A 23,331-nucleotide genomic window follows, 5' to 3' on the forward strand; every position below is an offset into this window, starting at 1 on the left:
GACCCGAGCAAGCACATGTTTGTGTTCTTTGATTCACCTTCTTGGTTGTATTAACCTGATTGTATTAAAATTGTATTAAATTATATTCCTTGTATAATACAGCACCACTTGTTAGAATGTGTTTTGAGTTTGTAGTTTGGAACAGTCTTCTAGTAAGCAATGAAACAAAATGTATGAACCAGTTATGAAATAACTATCATTTCAGAAAATTTCAACCGTAAAAGGCCACTCAAACTTCTGTCATTGCAATCCACCAATATCAGTAAATATGCAAAATCTCTGCAGAAGTAAGTCATCTAAATAATTCCACATTGAAGGGATCTGTAAATAATGAAGAGGATGCTGCTAGCAAACACCTTTATATTTCATTGTTTCATCTACAAGTAAAGTGCCTGTTACCCTTGAAGAATAAATTGCTTATGCTACATTAAAAAAGGATAAGCTAGTAATTTTGCAATACGGAATGGATGGCAAACTGACAGTTTCATAGTTACTAGGCAACTCCTCCAAGGGACAACATTCATAGGACGGCAGCCACTCCCTTTAAAGTACAACACAGTACAGTGTCAACAATCCAACTGCATACTGTGGGAAAAGAACCCACAGCCGTCTGTATCAAAAGCAAATATACTACCTATTATGCTACTAACAATGCAAACACTGTAGCATAAGTAGCACTAAACTTCTCTTCCCCTGAAGCTCTTGGCTCCTTGTAAAATCTATTCGACACTCAACTAAATCTGTCAGCTTTGCAGCACAAGAAATCTGGAAAAAGCCAAAATGTATTTGCGGGGGGGGGGGGGGGCAAAGGCCCAAAACCAAGACATATTTTAAGTATTGCTTGTATAGTCATAGAAAGTTGCTAAAATAAAGTGTTTTGTGTTACCATGAGTTTCCAGAAAGATAGGAAGACTGAACCTTAAAGGGCTATCATTATTTAGTGAATTCAGTTCTCACTGGTTTAACAGAAAACTGCAAATTTTAATAGGAGCAGACCAAAAGTATGAGCCAAATATTCTGTGGAAACCTGGACAGCTGAGAGCTATCAACTCCCTGAATCACAAGTGGTGGTATGGGTACAGAATTCAGGCTCTTCTTTGAGCCTGAGTAACACTAACCACCAGGTGTACCTAACTGTGGCATTTTACACACACGCGCACACGTGCACACTCACACACACATGGGAGCAGCATAACTCCTGCATTTAAAAGAACAAAACTCCCTTACTGGTATGACTCTGCTGACTGTCCAGTACCAACAGAACAGCAGCAGCATAACTCCTGTAACACAGAGCAATAAGAGCACAAGCACAGCTAGTTTAGTTAGTTTAACTTCTGCACGCGAATCCACATTAGTGGGAATACTCCACTTCATTAATTTTTCCCAGCAGATCTTGCAGCTGTAAAAGTGTGGGGGGGGTCCCCCTCTCCCTGGCTCTATGGTTCCACACCCATGCATGGAAGCTAAACTACTTTTAAAATGCAGATAAACATTAAAAGCTTATGTATATACGTGGTCTGTGCTGATTGACAAATGTTCCCCAGCTGATGTTTTGGACAGCATGTTCCCTCCCAGAAGCATTACCAAGGTTGTTGCATGAAGCAACCATAAAAGTGTTTTCAAGCATATTGCTTTCTAGTTCTAACCACATGACAATATAGGTTATATATGTAACTCGTGAAAAAAAAAAACTGTTTGACATTTTCACCCTTCAAACATCATTTGCAGAATGCTATGGGGAAAGTATGTATATCTATTATTGTGTAGCTAATCAAACCAATATTAGAAGACATGCATTTTGAATACTGTAGAGTCACACTGAAAAACACAATGAGATTTTAGAGTTTAATCAAAATGAATTGGTTATTTTTCAATAAAAAGAAAGTCTGTGCTATTAAGTTAGTTTTAGTGATGCTGTAAGTGAAGATCACTGCTTCATTTCTTTTTTCTCTCCATTTGCTTTATTGAATCTTGACCTTCTCAGGGGCAGGTATAAACAGCTAATTTGAATGATATTTCCAGAAGCATACATACTGTTATCCACTCTACACTGTTGCCTAGTTACCATAAGTCTTAACTTAGCACAGCGACAAAATGTATATGCATGCCATTCGTTAAAGTGACACTATTCCATTTATTTTGTTTAATGCACCATCAACAGCCTTTGCTTGATTTAAAGGTTACATAGTTCAATAGTACATTAAGTCTGCATAACTGTCTGTTTTTAATGTGCTTGTTTTAAGTGATCAGGGTTGTGGGAGATGGATTGCCTAGGTACTTCAGAATTACAGGAATATAAATTCATTGTGAGACAGTTATCCCAGTCATTGAAAATATTCTGTGATTGGCTTTATTCACACTTGGTACTAGAGAAAGCACTTATGCTGTTTGTATTTTGGGCATTCATGCAATAGGTAACATAATACTGGCTTTTTTGCCTTAATTTCAGAGGACTCTTATAACTGGCATAACACATGTATGGCACTCAAAGGTTCTGTCAGTAATGATGGAGTCCTCCTTCCATTCAGGCGTATCAGCACCATTTTGTCATATTAAAGGGGATGCATACTTAAATGGAGAATTCTCTCTACACTGACTTTATTTTTCCCACTCGTAAAAAGTTAATTTCCTCAGTGGACCAATTGTCTCTTACTTCTATTCGACTTGCATTAAAGATGTCATACTTTCTGTTCGCTAGTCTGTTGCTAATGAACATTTAGCTATCTTTTCTGTCAAGAGATTCTGTTGTCTGCCATTTTTTTGTATTTTCAAATAGAAGTGGTGGTGACAGTTTTACCGCCTGCCTTAATATCAGCTGAACTTGTCCATCAGTCTTTGTTAGCAGTGCAACCTTTGCTTTTCCACACCAATGGATTTAAAGGTCCAGGCAAAAAAGACTTTTGCCTGACATGAAACATTTAGTAAAGGATCACTGTGGAGAAGAGATAGCGAGTTGTCCTAGAGGATCTTGTTCCCAGTAGGAAGTGCCCTAACAATCTCTAACTGGGGTCTGTTTCCTGAGACATATCTTGGTTTTCTATTCCTGCACAGTCTTTATTTCAGAGGACCATACTGAATTACATGCAGAACTTTACCTTCACATATTATACACACACACACACACACACACACTGCAGAAAATAAGTATACAGTGAAAACATATTTTGATGAGAAAAAATGTTTTACTTTAAGACCTAAGTAAACTGCAGACAAAAATTAATCTATACTAAAACCTGTCTTCAGCCAAAACATTATTTTCCCATCTCTGAAGCCAGTTCTGCACCTCTGATATTCCGCAGTTTCACTGTTTCAAAGAAGATAAGTGTCTTAAAAGCTTTGGCACCCACACATGAAAAAAATATTAACAGCATCCCCTCACCAAGAATTAATAAGGTATTGGTTTTGTAAGGTACTGTGATATGAAACGGCCATTAACTACTGACAAAAGGTTATGTAAGCTATAACTTATCCAAAAGTAATTAAACCCCTTATTTATTTGAGTATTTCTTCCAGTTTTAAACCTTTTAGCACTGTGGATTAAAGCCCCTTACTTGGATAAGGTGTCTGGTAAATGATTCTTTGCTGCTAACCTTAGGACATGATAAATCTTCTTGGAGTGTTGGTGCTAGAATGTAGTTTATTTGCAGTTTTAAGTCATCAGTAGGTCATTTAAGAGTCTGCACCTACAGATAGCCATGGTCATATGCCCTATTACCTGCCCAGTAATCAATCAAGAACTTTAAGTTTTATACAGTTGTTGTCCATCAATTAATGGTATTTGATTCCATGGTAGAACCTCTCCCATCATCAAAAGTAAAGAAAGAAAAAATAGACTAAATCCCTTTTTTTTAAATCTTGAATTAAGTTTATCTATTTCTGCCATCAAGATATTGTTCCTAGTAATATAAGGGCTCATTTGAAAAGTAAGTTCAAGGAAACATCATCTCTGGAGCAGTTGTAAACTAATAACATCTCACCTGTTTACAGATCATATCCAGTGGTGAAAATTTGCATTCTTTTCAATCTTTCTTTACAACCTATTCTTGAAAAATCTTAGTTAAGTGATTTTGTATCCTTTCAGTTTCCTAATTTCAGTAAAGGTGCTGACACAAAACAGTGACTCATACTTAATATGTAGTCTGACTACAACTTTAAGTATTGGTAACATATTGTATTGATAAAATTGCATGAACAATGTTACACATTAACAAGTGACATTTGCTGACTTTGGATCTGGGATAAAAATACATAGCTATTCACTAATACCCTTCCACCCTTAACATTAGCCATATGTAAAGCCTCACTGGTGACTGAATATGGATAGCACCTATTCAGCTGGTCATGCTGTAAAATAATGCACTTTTTCAAATAGAAAACAATATTGCTATCTATTGTGCACTGAAACATGCATTCCAAATGATGCTACAGAATGTTTTCATCTTCCAGGCTAATCATTTATTTGTATTGTCAGTACATTTACTTGTCCACACACAAAAGAGCCAAGACACACCTTTTCTGAACTCTGCTACTGGATAAATTACTTTAATATCTGATCCTGTATGTTCTGAACTAAAGCCAATTGCTGATCCAGTTACACACACACACATTATATATATACATCTATATATATATATATATATATATATATATATATATATATATATATATATATAATCTGTTTTATACTACATCTCAATCTGTTTTATACTACATCTCACTAAATGTTAGAGAGTCTGTTCTCTAAAACAACTCTACTTTGATAAGGGAGCAAGTGCCCATATACATTATCCTAACAGGACTATGTAAACAGGGCCACACAAAATGTTGTGGTATCAGTTCATTGTGCTAAGGTTCAAGTTTTTCCAGCTGGTACACTGTGTACAGCTCTACAGATTATTTAGTTGCACATTCACCTTGTTGTCCCATCAGCACAATGATTTGTTCACCTTCAGTATCTCCCTTCAGGCAGACTACAAATGATGCATCACTGAACACGACTCCTTTTAAAGAACGTTTACCCATAGTGATGATTTATTTTTCTCTGATCATTTTCTTATGCTTGCCTGATATCCATCAATGTCCCATTCACTGAGGCCCCCCCCCCATAACCTTGTGTGTGGCTTATGTGGGGTGCTCTGCCAAATGGGAATCCAGTGCCGGGCCTAGTCAAAACATGCCTGCTCCCATGTTTGTCACCTTGGCTATGGCTCAAAGCATTGCTGAACAATCATTGGTGGAGCTGACTCAGAGTTCTTGGCAAAGTCTCCCACTCTTCATCTACAGCTAGCAGTGCAGCAGTTTAGGACCTTTCCTTCCTCCAGGATGGATTGTAAGACGGAGGTGATGTAATGCCGTTTATTGGATCAATGTAAAATGTATAGTTGTTCCAGTTTTTGGGGTAACTGGAACATTTTGTCAGGAGTTAATAACTGCTTTAAATCACTGTGCCCAATATCAATAACTTGTAACTACTAGCAAAGGGCTGCTGCGGGTCCAGACACTTGAGTGACTTTAAAACCTGTATTTGTCCAGTAAGAGATTTAACATCAACTCTCTGTTCCATTGTTTCCTCCTACTTTACCAGCTTAGCACTTCTTCCTTATTTTCTTTTGTTTGGATGGATGAACAAGCAACAGCCAATCACTTCTACTGAACCACGATAATTTCTACAGCATTAAAGTTGTTTCTAAGTCTCAGGTTATCTGGGTTGGAATCGGGGTCTATTCACTCTGAGTCATGGATATGGTTGTAATCAGATAAAGTTTGAAATAATTTGTTCTGCTTCAGTTATTAAACCATACACCTTACAGTAATTGTTTCTCGTCTGGCAGTCTAACAGATTTATGTGGGTTGATTCATCTATAACTCACCGATTCAATACAATCATTTCTTGACCTTCAGCAAATCAGCTGGTTTTACTGTCCCAGCAGTTTCTTTTGGTTCTGCATGCCGCACATCACTTTCATTACTTAATCCCATTCATTAACGTCTAGGAATTTCCACTTTGTGTGAGATATCATTGTCTGTCTCCTCACATGTCTGACAAGTTGTTTTAATGTCAGACAGACACATTTATGCTAATGTAGGACAGCAGGGCACAGCAGGTTTCTCCACAGCAGGCTTTATGCCGTTGTCCCTTAAATGGCTTGGGGAACAGCATGTAGTTGCTGTGGAAGATGTTTTTTTTTAATTTAATACTAAAATATATGAAAGCGGGCTGTGGAGAAGTGCTCTGTTCCTGCGTAGGAAAGCATGCAGTGGCAGTCTGTCCACATTCTGCATATTTTGCCACGCATGGAGCTGCTGAGGATTTTGTCTGCCCTGCTGTCACTGCTGTAGCACACACACACACACACACACACACACACACACACACACACACACACACACACACACACACCAGCATAGCCGGCTTTAGGCACCAGTAAACCCTGCAGTCGCTGGGGGCCCCCTGTTCCTTGGGGGCCCCCAACCAGAGCAAGTTATCTTAAATTGATATTTTATAACATGTCTGTCAACCCAACAAGAGTTAGTAAGTACAGCAATCCTGTATACTTAATAAACCAGGTGGGTAATAACTCTTATTTAGATGTCCTTTAAAATTCAAAGACATTCTGGTTACAGTAACAGTGTTTTGTCAAGTAATAGGCTTCACAATTCCATTAAATATTTTGCCACTGACATAGTGCCCCACCTTAGTTAAAGCCTGCTGGTGGACACTCTGTCCAATAAAATTAACAACATAGCCAGCTTTAGGTATCTGCAATACCCACAACTGCAGGGCCCCCATAATCTTCTTTGACTGTGTGGGGGCCCCATAAAAGCTGCTGGTGATTGTGGAAAAAGTTGAGAAAAAATGTACTAATTTCCTGATTATGCTCCTTTACCTTATCAGGGATGTGATATGACCCTTTTAGGATGAAGCTGATGATAAATGAGAGAAATGTAACTGCTCGAGTGATCAGCAAGCAGCACATCAAAGGTATGACATCCACCAGGCAGCCAAACATCTAAATCAGTAGGGTAGAGGATTGAGTATTTCCATCCATTCCTTCTAGAAATGTACATCACAGAGTGTAATGCTGCTCTTTGAGCATTGGAGTTTTGGGTATCATCTCCCCATATCCGTGCCCCAGTAACAATGTAAGCCTTTCCAGTAGTTCAGAATGCAAAGTATTCTCTCCTTTAGAATAAAGTAGTCAAATTAAACCAAGTTGGGTTTGGGAAGTTTATTCCTCTGCGCAGATGGGAGGAATGCTGTGTGAGCCCATTTGATTATCAGTTTCTGCTCAGGGATACCAAACAACTCACTGAACTTATTCTTCAAAAATAAGGTACAGTCACTTTCCTCCAATTTTTCTGGGAAACCCATCAGATGAATATTCTTTTATTTGATCCTGTCTTCCATATCAGTTTTCATGCAATATACTCAAGCCTTGTTTCAACAGTCTCCATCTGCTGTTTAAGTAAGATGAGTGCCGAAGTGTCAGATCTTTAATTTTATTGGTAGTTCTGGCCATATATTCCATCAAAAAGAGTTCATCTTCTGGATCTTTGACATCAGGAGATCAAGATATAATCTAACTTTTCCATTTTTGCTATTTTCCCTTCTAAATGGCAGTGTTCATGGATTGGAGAATCTATGATATCAAGAGTTCCTGGAGAAACAGCAATTTTTGCTACTTATGTGTTTCCTTCTGGGTCATTCAGACAAAGCCTTCTAATTGTTTTTTTCCAAGTAGCCCATATTTTTGTTCTAGTACTTGATTTAAAACATTGGTTTAAACTGTTCTCTAAAGTCAGAAGCTAGGGAGCTGATGAATAATGCTCACCAACACATGACTGTCCCTACTAGAAGTCACCCCAAGTACTGATTCTTTATAGATAAAGGAAATGTTTCCACTTATAAATGTCTGTTCTTCTACTCATGTATTCTCTTTTATAACTGATTCTTTATAGATAAAGGAAATGTTTCCACTTATAAATGTCTGTTCTACTCATGTATTCCCTTTTATAACTGAAACTTAGAAGTAATGCTTTGTCAAATTTAAATAAGAAAAATAAGTCTTATGTCTGTAATCAAAACAGTTAAATATTATTCAGTTGAAACCTCAACTATTATATAAGGATGTAACAGTTTGTGTTATGATCAGACTTGCCTTTATAAATGCAAATTGCATAATGTTCATACATAATCATTACAAAAGTCCTTGAATCAAGCAGTGTTGTATGTAGCTTACTTAAATAATTTACTATAATTGAATTTATTACTAACCCACTACCAATAAGTCAGGTTTCCTTCAAACTTTGTATCCTTCCCTTCCTTTTCAACATATAACCAACTCAGACCTCCTAAAAATCTTAACCTAAAAAATAAACGAACGATCTATTAGCAACTTCAAATATGTTTATATATTTCTTTCTTCGTGTGTTGCTTTTGTTTACTAGGAAAGTCCAACTGGGTACAAGTTGCATTTTCATTGGAGACCCGGGGAGAAATTTCTTGTTTTACAGAATGAGTAGAAGGCAGTTACACAATGTTTACATAATAAAATGTACATACATAGAGTAGTAATGATATGACAGTTAATCAAAAAATAATAAATGTACATAATAGAATGGTAAATGCACAAACATAGAATTGTAATGACGTGACGGTTAATGAAAACATGACAAATGAAGATACAGTAAAACATTAGCTAATGTCAAACTTACAAAATTGTAGTTATCAAATGGAATCAGGTGAAAACAGATATTGAGTAGGAAACAGTGAAGTAAGTATAGGATGAATTCTAGTCATTATCAAATGGAATCCGCTATAAATCGATATTGAGTAGAAGACAAAGAAGTAAGTATAGGATGAAGATGATTACAGATTATGAAGGAGTATTGAGGAGGTCCATTTAAAAGGGAGAGTAGTGGAGAGGGGTAGATGATAGTCCTGTAATTACAGATTGTGAAAAAGTAGCTGTATTACAGCCAGTTACATAAAAGAATGGTGACAGCAAGGGTTTGGAGATTATCCAGGAACTTCACATGTACAGAGCTGGCAACTGAGTGGGTAGGACTTATTTGAGTTTTAAATGATTTTAGGGCGTGTTCGTCGTATTGCTAGTGGAATGCAGTTCCAGGATTTAGCAAGGTGGTATGACAGTAGTGATTTGCCAGCAGAATTGTTGGGTTTGGCTACATGTAATAAGTATTTGCCCAATGAACCAAGATTGATCCTTGTGATACATTGACTGGGAGGAGGAATGAGATGTCTGTAATAATACTACTACTAATAATAATAGTAATAATAGTATACTGCCAGCCACCTGATCTTTTATATCTGTTTCATCAAAATATCCCTACATTTTATCATCCCAACTATTCATTTTAAACCTTTTGTACCATATCTGAATCACTTTTTAATTTTTAGCAGTGTTTTGACTGTATAATACTAGAGCTAGCCTTCATCCTCGCATAACACAAACAATGCAGATAAGATATCATCTGTACAGCCTCCCACCTTCTAACATTTCAGATTTTATTTATTGAACAGTCATTGCACATGGGTACTCTCTTCACCCATCAAAACCCTTATTTTTATTTGAATAGAAATGATCTTGCTTCTGCAGTATATATATATATATATACACACACACACACACACACACACACACACACACACACACACACACACACACACACACACAAAACAAAGTAATTAGGTGAATGACTAATAGTACCGCTTCCTGTCTGTAACACATTTTCAGATTTAAATGTCATATTTCAGAACCTTTATGTATTTATTTGCATTTATTGACTGGGATATTCCAACTGCTTGTGTTCCCTTTTCACTGAACTCCCAGGAAGTAGCTCCACCACAGAAAGCGAGTTTATAATGTTGATGTTGTCATTGTTTGTAAAATATAGTTAAAGAACAATGACTGGAAACCAGTTCTGAGTATAAATGTTTTTAATGTAACAGAATTTCTAACAAAAAAATCAGTTGGAGGTGTTATGATACGGATTAAAGATAGCTATGAGACCTGTGATTATTACATGTTCACTGATAACAGCAGTACTATAGAATGTGTAACTGTGACAATAAAGATAACCTTGGATCATATGACAGTTGTTGGAGTGTATAGACCACCAAAGTCAAGTGCAGATGAGCTAGAAAAATTCATACGTTTCTTGTATGAAACACAGGAGGGAAGAATAATACTGGCTGGGCTGAAACAGACTGGAATATGTTGATTTAACAACATTAGTAAGGAAATTATTTGCAACATATATTAAAGGACAACAATTGCTTCAGATTGTAAAAAAAATACCAAGGAGTGGAACATACTAGACATTGTTTGTGTTCCTAAAGAAGTTACTGTTGCTTCATGTCAAGTTTTACCATCATTTATGTGCAGTGATTGTGGGGGTTATAAAGGTGAATTTGTTGCTAGATAATTCTGCCAAACTGAAATCTAAACCAATGCACAGAAGGTTAATTACAGATTATATGGAAGCAAAGCAGTCACTATGTAAAACTAACTGGAGTGAGGTGTTCAGTGGAAAAACTGTAGATGGAATGTCCAAAGTTTTGAAAGAAAATTGTTTGAGTGCAAAAAAATCAAAAAAATGTTTAAGATCAGGATCTAGGCATACAACATCAGGGGAATACATTTCCATAAAAATAAGATACCTGATTAAGGTGAAAGACAGAAAATATAAGAAATGGAAGAGAGGTCGAACTGCAACTGTGAAAACTGAAAAAGCTAGACAAATTAGCAGAGTATGAGACAAGATCAAGAAAAAATTGAAAAAAATGTATATAAAAATATTGAGCAGAATAAGAAACAATTGTATAGATGCATAAGATGTAGATGGTGTAAAGACATACAAATTTATAAACTGTATGCAGATTCTAAAATTTATTCTCAGACACAACAGATTATAGATGTCTTTACAAAATATTATGCAAAACAGTTTGGCTCCACAAAGGGGGTGATAAGTTGTCCTAGTGACATCCAGCTAACCTCAGATACTGGAATCAAATTAGATTATATTAAAAAAACTATGCACACTGGATCCAAGCAAAGGACAGGTGAGGAGATTCAATTAGTAATAATGACCTGAGAGCACTTCAGTAAGAACTTACAGTGCCATTATATCTGATATTCACTAGGTCATATAAATATGGGGAGATACCCAGGGGTGGCTCTTGCTATAGGACTGCAGCCCCCCCCACCTGTAGAAGGAAAGAAAAGAAGTAATTAAATTAAATAAAAAAAAATCACGAGTCCCGGAACTCCACACATGCGTGCTTGGAGTTCGTGGTACTCCCAGAACTCCAGACTGCTGTGTTAGGCAGTCCGGATAGGGGAGAAAGGCATTTCTGCCCTGCAGCCCAGAAGTCTGTGCGGTGACAGCCGCACAAAATGGAAGGGCACTAGACTGCATCGCCCACAGGCTGGAACCTGCAGCCTCCTCTCACGGAGCCAGGAAACCAGCTGTTAGTATGCGTGGGAAGACTAAGGAGAAGGAAATCAGCTATTGATTCTGCTGCAGCGACCGGATTATGGTGTGTGAATCCAGGGCTGCTGTGGATATTTAAGTCAGGTAAAGTTGATTCAGCACTGCGGGCGGGCTATGGAGAAGGAAACCGGTGTGTGTGTGTGTGTGTGTGTGTGTGTGTGTGTGTGTGTGTGTGTGTGTGTGTGTGTGTGTGTGTGTGTGTGTCTGTGTCTGTGTCTGTGTCTGTGTCTGTGTGTGTGTGTGTGTCTGTGTGTGTGTGTGTCTGTGTGTGTGTGTGTCTGTGTGTGTGTGTGTCTGTGTGTGTCTGTGTGTGTGTCTGTGTGTGTGTCTGTGTGTAAAATGCCCCGATTACTATATACTGGTGGCTAGAAAACACATGGTGTTGGATAGAGAATACTCAGGCTTGAACCCTATACCTTGGGTGCAGGTGGCAAGGGCCTGAATTCCCTACCCACCACCATTTGTAAAAAGTTTTCAGATTTTTGCCTCATATTTGTTCTGTTTCTCATAAAATCTGTGGTTTCTGTATGTTTGTTTTAACTTGCAAAGTAAGTAGTGCAGTGGTGCACTGGTAGCATTGTTGCCTAACAACTACAGGTTCTCTGGTTTGATTCTTGGCTGTGGTGCCTTCTGTGTGGAGTCTGCATGTCCTCCCATATTACAAACACGTGCGTCTGGAGTGTTTGTCCCTGTTCTGCTGAGAATTGGCTTTTGTTTCAAGTCAGACTTTCCTGGTTAACAAATGTTAAATAAAAATAACAGGCATTTGAATTTCAGACTTCATATTCTTCAGAAAGTACATGGTAACACAAAATATTTTATTCCAGCAATTTTCTAAGTTTATAACATGGATATTTGAAATGTGTCCCTATTTTTGGGACTGTATTCCCCCATTATTGGCTTTGTCCAGTTTTTTGTGCTAAGGTTAAGAGCTATGGTGAGAACTGAATTCACTGAATATGTTTAGGGGGCTGTATTCCCCCATTGCTGGCTTTGTCCACGTGTTTTTTGCTGTGAGGTTGACAGCTATGGTGGGAACTAAATTCACTAAATAGTAGCCATTTAAGTTTCAGTATTCCTCTCTTTCACAAAACAGCTGATATGGCATAGTGGTATGTTGCTTTGACTGTTTTGCACAGGGTCCCCTGGGTTCAAGACTTGGCAGTGAAATGTATGGTGGTAACACAGCATTTTGTTCTAGCAACTGTCCAACATTATACAAGCAATGTTTAAAATGTGTCCTTTGTTTTTGGGCTTATGTCCCCCCCCCCAATAAATTTTGGCTTTTTCCAGATTTCTTGTGCTGCAAAGTTCAGAGATACAGCTGAGTGTCCAGCAGATTTTACAAGGAGCTGAGAGGTGCAGGTGAACAAAAGTTTAGTGCTGCTTATGCTGAGTCTGCTTGCATTGTTAGTAGCACAACAGGTAGTGTACTTGCTTTTGATGCAGAAGGGTGTGGGTTCTACTCCCACAGTAGGTAGATACATTGCTGATACTGTATTGCCTTGTAAAGGGGGTGGATGCTGCAGTTCTTTTGATGAAGATACCTAGTAACTAAGAACCTGTTATCAGTTTGCTATACATTCCCTATTGCAATATTACTAGATTATTTTTTAATGCAACATAGGCAATATTTTCCTTAGTGGCAACAGGTACTTTATTTGTAGATGAAACAATGACATATAAAGTTGTTTGCTAGCAGCAACCTCTTCATTAGTTACAGATTTCTTTACTGTGGAATTATTTAGATGGCTTTTACTTGTCCAGAGATTGTGCACAATTACTGATACTGGCGGACTGTAGAAGTTTGAGTAGACTTTTATGATGGAAATGTTCTGAATTGGGCAGTTTTGGCATTATTGGTGCATGCATTTTCTTTCATTGTTTACTGGAAAAATGTTCAAAACAATAAATTTAAAATGCCGTCTAACAACTGTACTGTACAGTACAAGGATTAGGAAGGTGTATCAAAGAGCCTATGATTTGAAAACAGCTCAAAGTTAATATTTATCTGCCACTGGCAAAATGTAAATGTGGGTTTTAATGCTGTTTCAGTGAGTGTGAGTTTCAAGGGCAGAGAAGTTTTAATGCTAAGTCTATTTTCATTGTGAGACTGCATTGTTTAGCAGATATCTATTAGGGTTTGTGCTGTAAAATGCAAAATAAAACTTACAAATGAAATCCATATTATCGCACAAGTAAAGCAGTATGCACATTACAGTGTTTATGATAAATGAGGTGAAATAACAAAGGAATGGGACATTGGAATAGCTGCAGGGGGGAGTCTCCATTCGGCTATGAGTTTGTGAGGGGGGGGGGGATGGGCAGCAAACTCAGCCCCGGCTGAACTATACCTCTCAACTGTCCAGATTTTTGCAGAATGAATAGATTTTTGCTCCTTATTTTTGGTTTGTGCCTCATAAAGTTTGTGCTTTTCTGGCAAATCATTTAGGAATAAAGTCACTAAATAATGACAGACATTGAGTGTCAGACGTCATAACCTTCAGAAAAATGCATGCTAAAGCAAGACCTGTTGTTCTATCAACTGTCTTAAGTTTATACAAAATCAGTTTTTAGTATTGTTTGTATTTTCCCCCAATATATTTGGCCTTGTCCAGATTTCCTGCATTAAGAAGTTGAGAGATATGTGCAAATAAATTGCTTTATAGAATTAGGAATATCCAAACCTCTCAATCGTCCCCAATTTTGGCTCAAAATGTTGCTCTCCCCCTAATAATCCCTCTGCAAAATGGCAATTTTGGAAGAAAACGTGAAGGGTTTACAATTATAAGTAACTGTAATGATCAGTTATAGTTTGCTTTTATTTCAGAAATGCTTTTATTTTGTCAGCTGCTCAAGTTAGCAGTACTAATATTAAAAAGGTGTCCCTTCTTTGACAGTTTCCCAGCTGTATTTTGTGGCAATTTTATATTTTTGCATCACATTTTTGGTCTGTTTTTCAAAATTGTGGTTTTCTGGCAAATTAGTGGCAAATCATTAAATATTGAAGTTAGAAAATAATGGCAGACATTTGAGTTTCAGATTTCATACCCTTCAGAAAATTCATACTAATGCAAGACCTACTACTATTCTATCATCTTTCTAAGTTTATAAGAGCAATATTTAAAAATTGTCCTTATTTTTGGGCCTGTGTCCCACTTCTGTGTATGGCTTTGTCCAGATTTCTTGCTCTGAGGTTGAGAGGTATGAGTGTCAGAGCCATCATCGTCAGCCAGAGACATTTCAAATTGTGACATACTTGTTGAACCCCACTCCCCATTGTAGTGGCTCTGGATGTGTCCAAGCAAGGCAAGGAGCAGTTATGCAGTTGTGTGCAGAGTATTCCCCCATCCCAGGTTAGACCACAAGTACGACCATGGCTTTTCATCTGTCCTTGATTTTGCAGAATGTTCTGGTTTTCTGTCATATTTTTATACTGTTGATTTATGCTTCTTAATATTCAGAAAATGCATGCTCTCGCAGTGCCCTGTTGCTCTGTGTTTAAGTAGCAATGCTTTAATGACCATCAGATAAGCTTCTCGGAGATTGTAAGATGCAAGTAAGCTTTAATAAGTATACTGTTAAATAATTACCAACATTGAAAGCCTTTTCGTTGTTGCCATGCAGAGAATATTTACATAACTAGATAACGTATAAGCCTTAGGTATTGAAATGCATTTGACAGTATTTGTAATAAAGGACAGGATTACAGTATTTTCAGAAGCTCATTACATTTGTTGGAGACTTGCAGCCATCTTTGCAGGCTTTACCCGTAAACTAACAGAATGCCAATCTATCATGTGTGGTCCATAACTTGTGCCGTAATCCTTTATGCAATTTATCTTGAGCTTGTTTCTTGTTTGCTGTTCATTTTTTACTTTGATCATGTCTTCCCCATGAAACAAGTAGATAGTTGTTGTCAGGCAGCAGGTCTTTTTTGGATAAGAAACATTTTTACAAGTGGGGTTATCACCGAGATTGCTGCTTTCAGCATGTCACTTGGTAATTTTATAAAGCTGAATATAAATTATAATTAGAACTGCAGTGCAAGGAGAAGTGGCTTGAGTTGAGGGATGCTTGTTTTTTTATACTTGATTTTGACTGGCATTCCAGTAATGTATTTAAAAATTAATTTATTTTTTCATGCCTCACAACCTTTGTGTTTCCATCTAGATATTAAGTAAGTTGTCATGTAGTCAATGCATTGAAATATTTTTTTCTTCTACACTTCATTTTGTCTTGATTGGACTCTCGTAATGATGGTTTGGCACCCAGGGCAGCTTAATAAAGTTCCAGTTGCTGTGGTTTTGAGCATAGCCCCACTCCTTCCCATTGGCCCCACCCATTCCGCTGTCTCTTGCAGCTCCCCCTTTTATTTGAAGTCACCAGCCGCCACTGGAGATACCTCAAGATTGGAGACATGCACTTATTAAATCTGTTTTTAAGGGAAAGGAGGGTAGGACAAAACCCAGAGTCATATATACCCTTAAGTCTACTTTTATGTTGTGGAAAAATAATGTAGAAAATAATATTAGATAAGTTATTGTCAGATTTGGATAGGTTGGGACAAGAAACTATGTATCAGCATGCATATGTTTAAAATAGATCTATTACCTCTTGTAACATGACGTTCTATAACAATATATTATTTGAATCCTAGTAACTGCCCTGTCTTGGCGTTCCATGTAGCTCCTGCTTCTCTCTTGTTTAAATATACCTGCTGCATTTTTTACTGAAAATATAACTCTGCTGCTTTGCCTCTCCCTTGGGACTGTATTCTGCAATCTGAAGGTACGGCAGTCTACATCCTGCCCCATCATCTTCCACTACAAAGCTGCACTAGTTATTAAAACCTTGTTTAACTATACCTGCTGCATTTTTTACTGAAAATATAACTCTGCTGCTTTGCCTCTCCCTTGGGACTGTACTCTGAGATGGTCTACTATCTGCTCCACCATCTTCCACTACAAAGCTGCACTAGTTATTAAAATCTGTAGGTGTTTTTTTCTTTTTTTTTTTTTTCATTAAAGTATCTTACTTGTTCTGAGTGAATAGTGTGCATGGATGATAAGGCCTGCCATAGACCCCCCATTTTTCTTTGCAACTGACTTAAAATTAACCGCATTCCTTAATTAATAGTCATCCCTGACCTTCCTCCTGATTTATTGTTAGCTACTGCCCATAAAAGTTACAGTGGTGTTGCCAGTTACAATTAAATATAATCTCACTTTAACCAGTACCTTACCTACACTAGTTCACTGTTTCAGTTCTTTGTTGAGTTCCTTATCTTGTGGAGTTGATTCAGCCCACACCGTTCACCCTCGTTATCACTCGGTCTCACTTCACTCATCACCCTGCCCCCTTATCCCACCCACCCCACTTATACCCAAATTTATTGATAACCACAATCACCTGACTTTCCTAACACCTCCCATCAACCTATCACATCATCCTCCAACAACTCCCCCCTCTCTTTCCTTTCACCACCTGCTCATTAATTTTTTTGTGGTGCTCTTCCACATCACACTTTAATTTCTACCTCTAATAATGACCAAACCAGATAACTTAACTCCACATATATTACCACGACCCCCTTCAACTCTCACCATGATTGCACCTTCGATTTTCCTAGCAGTTATCATCTCCCTAGGCTACCATCTAACTTCCTACCACTCCACTATCACTAACCACAGTCACCTAAACTTCCCCATGCTAACCTTTTCACACTCACCACCATAATCACATGTATATTTCACCTATCATCTTCAATCACACCCCCTTTGAGCACACCAAGCTCACCTACAAAGAAACTAATTATAAAAAACTAGCCCAATACGATTGCCAGTTACCTTTACACACTGGCCACTGCTACTAACCAACTTGCACTCAGTGGCGACATCAAACCTAATCCAGGCCCCTCCGCTACTATGCCCACCGCTACAAGCCTACATTGACCTAATATCCCCTGCAAGCGTAAACCCTCTGACCTCTTAATATTTACTATAAACATCTGCAGCATCATGAATAAACTTGAAGAGCTACATGCCTGTATATCCTTCTGTAACCCTGACATTGTACTCCTAACCGAGACCTGGCTCAATCCCCACATCAAAGATACCACCATAGCCCCTCCTGGCTACAACATCCTTAGATGTGAGCGAATAGCTAAAAGAGGCGGGGGCATTGCCCTACTTTACAGGCACAGTCTTACTCTCCAACAAATACGTAAAGATATCCCCACTTGTGGCTATGCAGAAACCCTGTTTGCAAATATAAAATGAAACCTGCAAAAACAACTCAACGTTATAGTTGTCTACTTACCACCAGGTGACAATATTGCCAGCCTAGGGTCTGTTTTACATTGGACTTCCACCACCCTCCTTCAGAAGACACTTATCCTGGGGGACTCCAACATTGATTGGGCCTCTGTCATGGCATCACCCCCGAAGTACCACTTAAACCTGTTTAACTTCACACAGCTTATCCAAACCCCCACCCATATAGACAAATCCACCAAAAAGGAATCCATATTAGAATGGAGCCTAACCAACAAGTCTTCATCTGCCAATATATCTGGTACATTACCCAACTCTCTTAGTGATCAACTACCCACATTCATACTAATACAGCACACAAAACCCATAAAACTCCCATCCTACTTTCTATCCATAGTTCCAAAAATTTCCTACCAGACCTCAAAAACACCTCAAAAAAAATAAACTGGTCACCTCTTAGCACTCTACCATTAGATGAAACCGGGGAGTACTTTAATACTACCTTCTTAGGTTTCCTTAATCTTATGGCCCCACAACGTATAATTCGTACTAAATCCAGTCCAGCCCCCTGGATCTCAAAGGATGCAAAATCCCTACTCAAACAATGAGACATAGCTTGGGCAACCTGGCATACCAACAAAACAAGTACGAATACTTCATAGAGCTCAGAAACAAAGCAATATCCAGCTACAAAAAACTCACTACAACAATCCACAAAAATCCTGGTCCGCAGTCAACCATATTCTCAAACCAGGCAAAATCACCTTCTCAAACCCTAGCATTGAAGGTGATAACAGTGATATTGCCACCCAGTTTAATGACTATTTCACCTCCTCCATCCAAAAGTTATTCAACAATTTCCCCACTACTACTAAAAATACCCCCAAAATACAAACTTGTGTCCATAAGATCAACTCCCAATTCTCTCTCAAACCAGTTCCAACTGACCTAATTCATAAACACCTTGCCAAATATTGAAACCCACCACTGTCACTGCTGATAAACTCCCCGCTGATTACCTCACAATTGCCACCTCTGCCATCGCCTACCCTATTTCCATACTCATCAGTAGATCCATAGCTGAACACACACTGTCCCCTCTACACAAAGGTGGTTCCTTGACAGAACTTGGTAATTATCACTCCATAGCTACACTATCTCCCCTGTCAAATATCTTAGAAAAAATATGTACACGCCCAACTACTGAATCATCTTATTCAATATAACCTGCTAGCAAATTCCCAGCGTGGATTTTGGCCAAACCATAGTACCACCTCTGCCCTTATATCCTTTACTGACCACGTCAACCAACAAAGAAATCTTGGTAACTTAGTATCTGTTGTCTTCATAAACCTGTCAAAGGCATTTGACATGGTATCCCACTGCAAGTTATCAACTCTCTCTCTGAGCTCAGTCTGGATAACTCCTCTGTACTGTGGTTTAAAAATCATCTGTCCCTCCGGCAACAAGTTGTTAAATGGTATAACTGTCTCTCCTCTGTCCTCCCAGTGGGACAAGGTGTTCCACAAGGATCCATTCTTGGTCCCTTACTATTTTCCATCTTTCCAATAACCTCCCCTTGGCTACCCAACAAACTAATATAGTACAGTATGCTGATGACACCACCCTATTAACACCACTTTACCAGTGACACCACTCTACAATTACTCCAAGACAGAACCCAGGAAGCCTTCACTACTATATTAAAATGGCTAAATTCCTCCCAACTCATACTAAACCCATTTAAGACCAAACTCATGATCTTCCACCCATTCAAAATTTTCACCCGTACCTCACCATTCTCAGTAACATCCTGCAACAATACCCTTATCACACCAGTAACTCAAGCCCAGCTACTAGGTGTAACTGTTGACCACAACCTAAAATTCGACAAACATGTAGCACTAACATATGCCAAAGTTCAGAAAAAACTGCTGTAAGGGATTCCTCACACAGAAATCCTGAATCACTATCTTTTGTACCCATCTACTCTCAACCTTACTATACACTTCCCCAGTACTAACTAACCTAAACAACCTAACCAACCTAAACAAATCTGACATTCTGAAACTGTCTACCTGCTACAATAAAATCTCAAAATTTGCACGTTTTGTTCTCACCATTGAGTATCCCTAAAACAACTAGGATGGCTATAACTCCCTATACTACTAAAATACAATCACCTTCTCCTGATCCATCAACTGCTATACCAACCAATTAAAATACCTGCCCTCTCTGGTCTGCTCACCTTTCATAATACTGCAGGTCACCTAATATATTCCAATACCATCCTACTGACTGTTAACAATTACTTACATAGCTCAGGTCAATCTTTCTATTCCTGTGCATTTTCTAAGGCCTGGAACTCTCTACCCCCTGACATTAGATGTCAAAATAGTAAACGTACTTTCAAATCCCTACTAAAAGAGCTCCTATTCAAAACTTGGATAGAACCAGACTAATTTCACCTGTTCCTGATCTTCAGCATCCCTAGATCACAGGTTTACTGTGTAGTTTCACTTAGTGCATAGTACTGTGAACCAGGTGTTTAGGCCACCTTTAAAGTTATGATTTCTATTTGATGACCATGTTTGTCTATGGAAACTTCTTTTTGAATTTATGTTCAAGCAATTTTATATTTGTTCTGTAATATCTTGTTTAATTTGTTTCTCAACATTCAAACCACTGTATGCTGCATCATTTGTAAAATACTACTTTTACTGCTTTTATATGTTGTATGCTCTTTGCACAAAATAGCTATGTTTATATAACTTTTATTTTTTTATTTTTTTATAATTTTTTGCTATGTATCTGGAGCTTTACTCTCTAGGCCTCCAATGAAACAGTCGCCTTGTGTCCCGTCGGACTAACCCAGGAAACAAATAGAAAATAAATAAAAAAATAAAAATAAAATAAAATATAACAGCAGCTATGAATGAAAAATGTACTGTGATGCAACTTATACATATTTAAATTCAGCATTTGATAGGGTCATACGCAAAACACTGATCGATAAATTAGAACAACTAGGTATTGATGTAGTCTTGATAAGATGGATAGCTGCATGGCTTACAAATAGGACATGGCAAGTATCATACAGTGAAGTTCTTGGTTACAATTAGGGTACCCCACAGCGTTCTGTCCTCGGCCCTTACTTATTTTGATTGTGTCTTTCAGACCTAACTTTTTCATCTGAGATGATCTATAATCTCTTTGCAGATGACCAGAAATTAGGTAAACTGATTGCATGTATTACAGATAAGGCATGTCTGCAAAAGAACTGGACTAAATTGACCATTTGGGCATAGGAGAATAACATGCTGATAAGTACATCAAAAACTAAGCAGATGAGATTTGGGAGGCATAAATTGAAAGGTGAATATTTAATACAGCATGTAATGATTTAAACTGTAGATTCATTTAAGGACTTGAGTGTATGTGTAGATCCAGCTATGTGTTTTTCTAATCATATCAACCAATTTGTTAATAATAGTTATAGAGCTATAGGATGTAGAAAAAGATTTCTAAAGTCTTGGAAATCAGAAATGAAGTAATTGTTGGTTAATTACATTAGACCCAAACTTGAGCATGGAATAACAATATGGAAACCTTATAAGAAAACAAGCATGAGTAAACTGGAAAGAGTACAGGGAAAATATACCAAGGGCATCCATGGATGGAAAAATCTAAGGTATTATCAAAGACTAAAATATCTGTACTTGTACAGTGTTTCTTATAGATATCCAAGAGAAAATCTTATTCAGGTATATAGGGCATTTACAGACAACTGCCTCTGGGAGTGTTTGGGGTTACCAAAAAGTAGTAGAGAATCATCAGACAGCCTATGTAGAAGATTCTATAGGAATGAGAAGTGTACTAATTGGTTCTCTGAGACAACAGCTGATGCATGAAACAGACTAACCAATTACATTAAAGCAAGTACTAGTACTAGTTTAGATATTTTTAAGAACACCCTGGACACTTATTATGGGAATAAGTGTTTTGGTATATTGGCATAAATACCCATGCATGAAATATTTGTACGTATGTTTGTATGTATAATTTATGGCTGTTTTACAGCATTCTAGTAAGAGAAACACACAGCAATTAAGTCATCATGACAGTGGTTTAAAAGTATTTTGTACACATGAATAATTACATAAGAGGGCAATTAGATCATAGCATAGTGGTGCAGTGGTTAATGTTGCTGCCTTTCAGCAAGAGGTTCTCCAGTTTGATTCTCTCCTGGAGTGCCTTCTGTGCAGAGTCTGCATGTCTCCCCCCCATTTGCATGCATTTCCTCCGGGTACTTCAGTTTCCTCCCACATTCCAAAGATATGCGTCTGGAGAATTTCTCCCAGGGCCTCCACTGAAAATAGGGTCTGCCCTAGTCAGACTTTCCTGGTCAACAAAAGTTAAACTTTGCCAATAACTTATTTATTTATTAGGTAGTTTTGAAATATTGTAGGTGCAGGGGAAGAGATTCAGTGAAGGTGAGGGATTTTTAGGTAGTAGCTTTATTAGGGATAGAATTGGGTTAAGAGGTGAGATAGCAGTAAGTGGTAGGTGGTGCAGAAGTACGACAGAAGAGGATGTTCTGTATGGGAGAAAGATGAGATGAAAATTATACTGAATGATTCAGAGAAGAGTCATTGGTCTAGTTACGTTCAGAAGTCTGACAAGTGCAGTTCTGTGCTGTGGATAGCTGCTGTTTCATCTTTTCCAAAAAGAGTCTACTGTTAATTTGTGAACAAAGGTTGGGAACGCAACTTACACAGTCTTGCTGCTTATACTGATAAAAGGCAATCTTCAGAAATTAGATTTTGTAGTATATATTAGATTTTGGTTTAAGGAGCAGAGTTTAATGGGAGGAAGGTATCTGCCTATAATATTGCTAAGAATGAGGCATTAATTTGGACTGTTTAGAGTTTTAAAGTCAGTTTTGAGTTGTGTTTGCTAGACTGATATACAGTGGCAGCTTTACTAAGGTAGGTTAGCAGCAAAGTTTTTGTTACATCATTTTTCTAATTTCTGTGATTTTTTTTTTTTTTTGTAAATTGGTTAAGACAGATGTTATGCAATAGATGGTTGGAAGAATAAGTGATTACACTTTTTACAATTGAGCTTGTGATAATGTTAGGTAAGGTTTTGCATTGTGTAGCATATTTTTGACATATGATTGATGTGTTATGTAAACCTTAGTTTGTTGTCTAGGATACAACCAAGCAGCTTAGTTCTGGGTTACTGCTGAGTATGTTATCCTTTGGGTGAGACTGTAAACCAAAGTTCCATCTGCTTGAGTTGGTGGTAGCTCAGATGGATATAAAAATCCCACAGCACCTATCAAAAAGATTAGGGTTTTTTATTGATATGTACATCACATATTATTTACATATTTACACTATTTACAAATCTCCATACAGTATAAACTTTAATTTAAGCATTGCCTCCAAATTCTTTTATCCACAACCAAAACATTTTTTTCAAAATATTTGTCAGTTCCTTTTTCTATTGTATTTAATTTCATTTAGTCTGTCAT

The 23,331-nt window shown here is 37.7% G+C and overlaps 1 protein-coding gene across 4 annotated transcripts in view; it reads left to right on the forward strand.

The window, feature by feature from the left end:
• Window positions 1-23,331, forward strand: part of KAZN (kazrin, periplakin interacting protein) — a 2,853,667-nt gene that overhangs the window by 354,676 nt on the left and 2,475,660 nt on the right. The gene's annotated exons all lie outside the window — the stretch shown is intronic.

This window comes from Protopterus annectens, chromosome 2.part1, assembly GCF_019279795.1.
Source record: "Protopterus annectens isolate FY-2018-M chromosome 2.part1, PAN1.0, whole genome shotgun sequence".
NCBI classification, from domain to species: Eukaryota; Metazoa; Chordata; order Ceratodontiformes; family Protopteridae; genus Protopterus; species Protopterus annectens.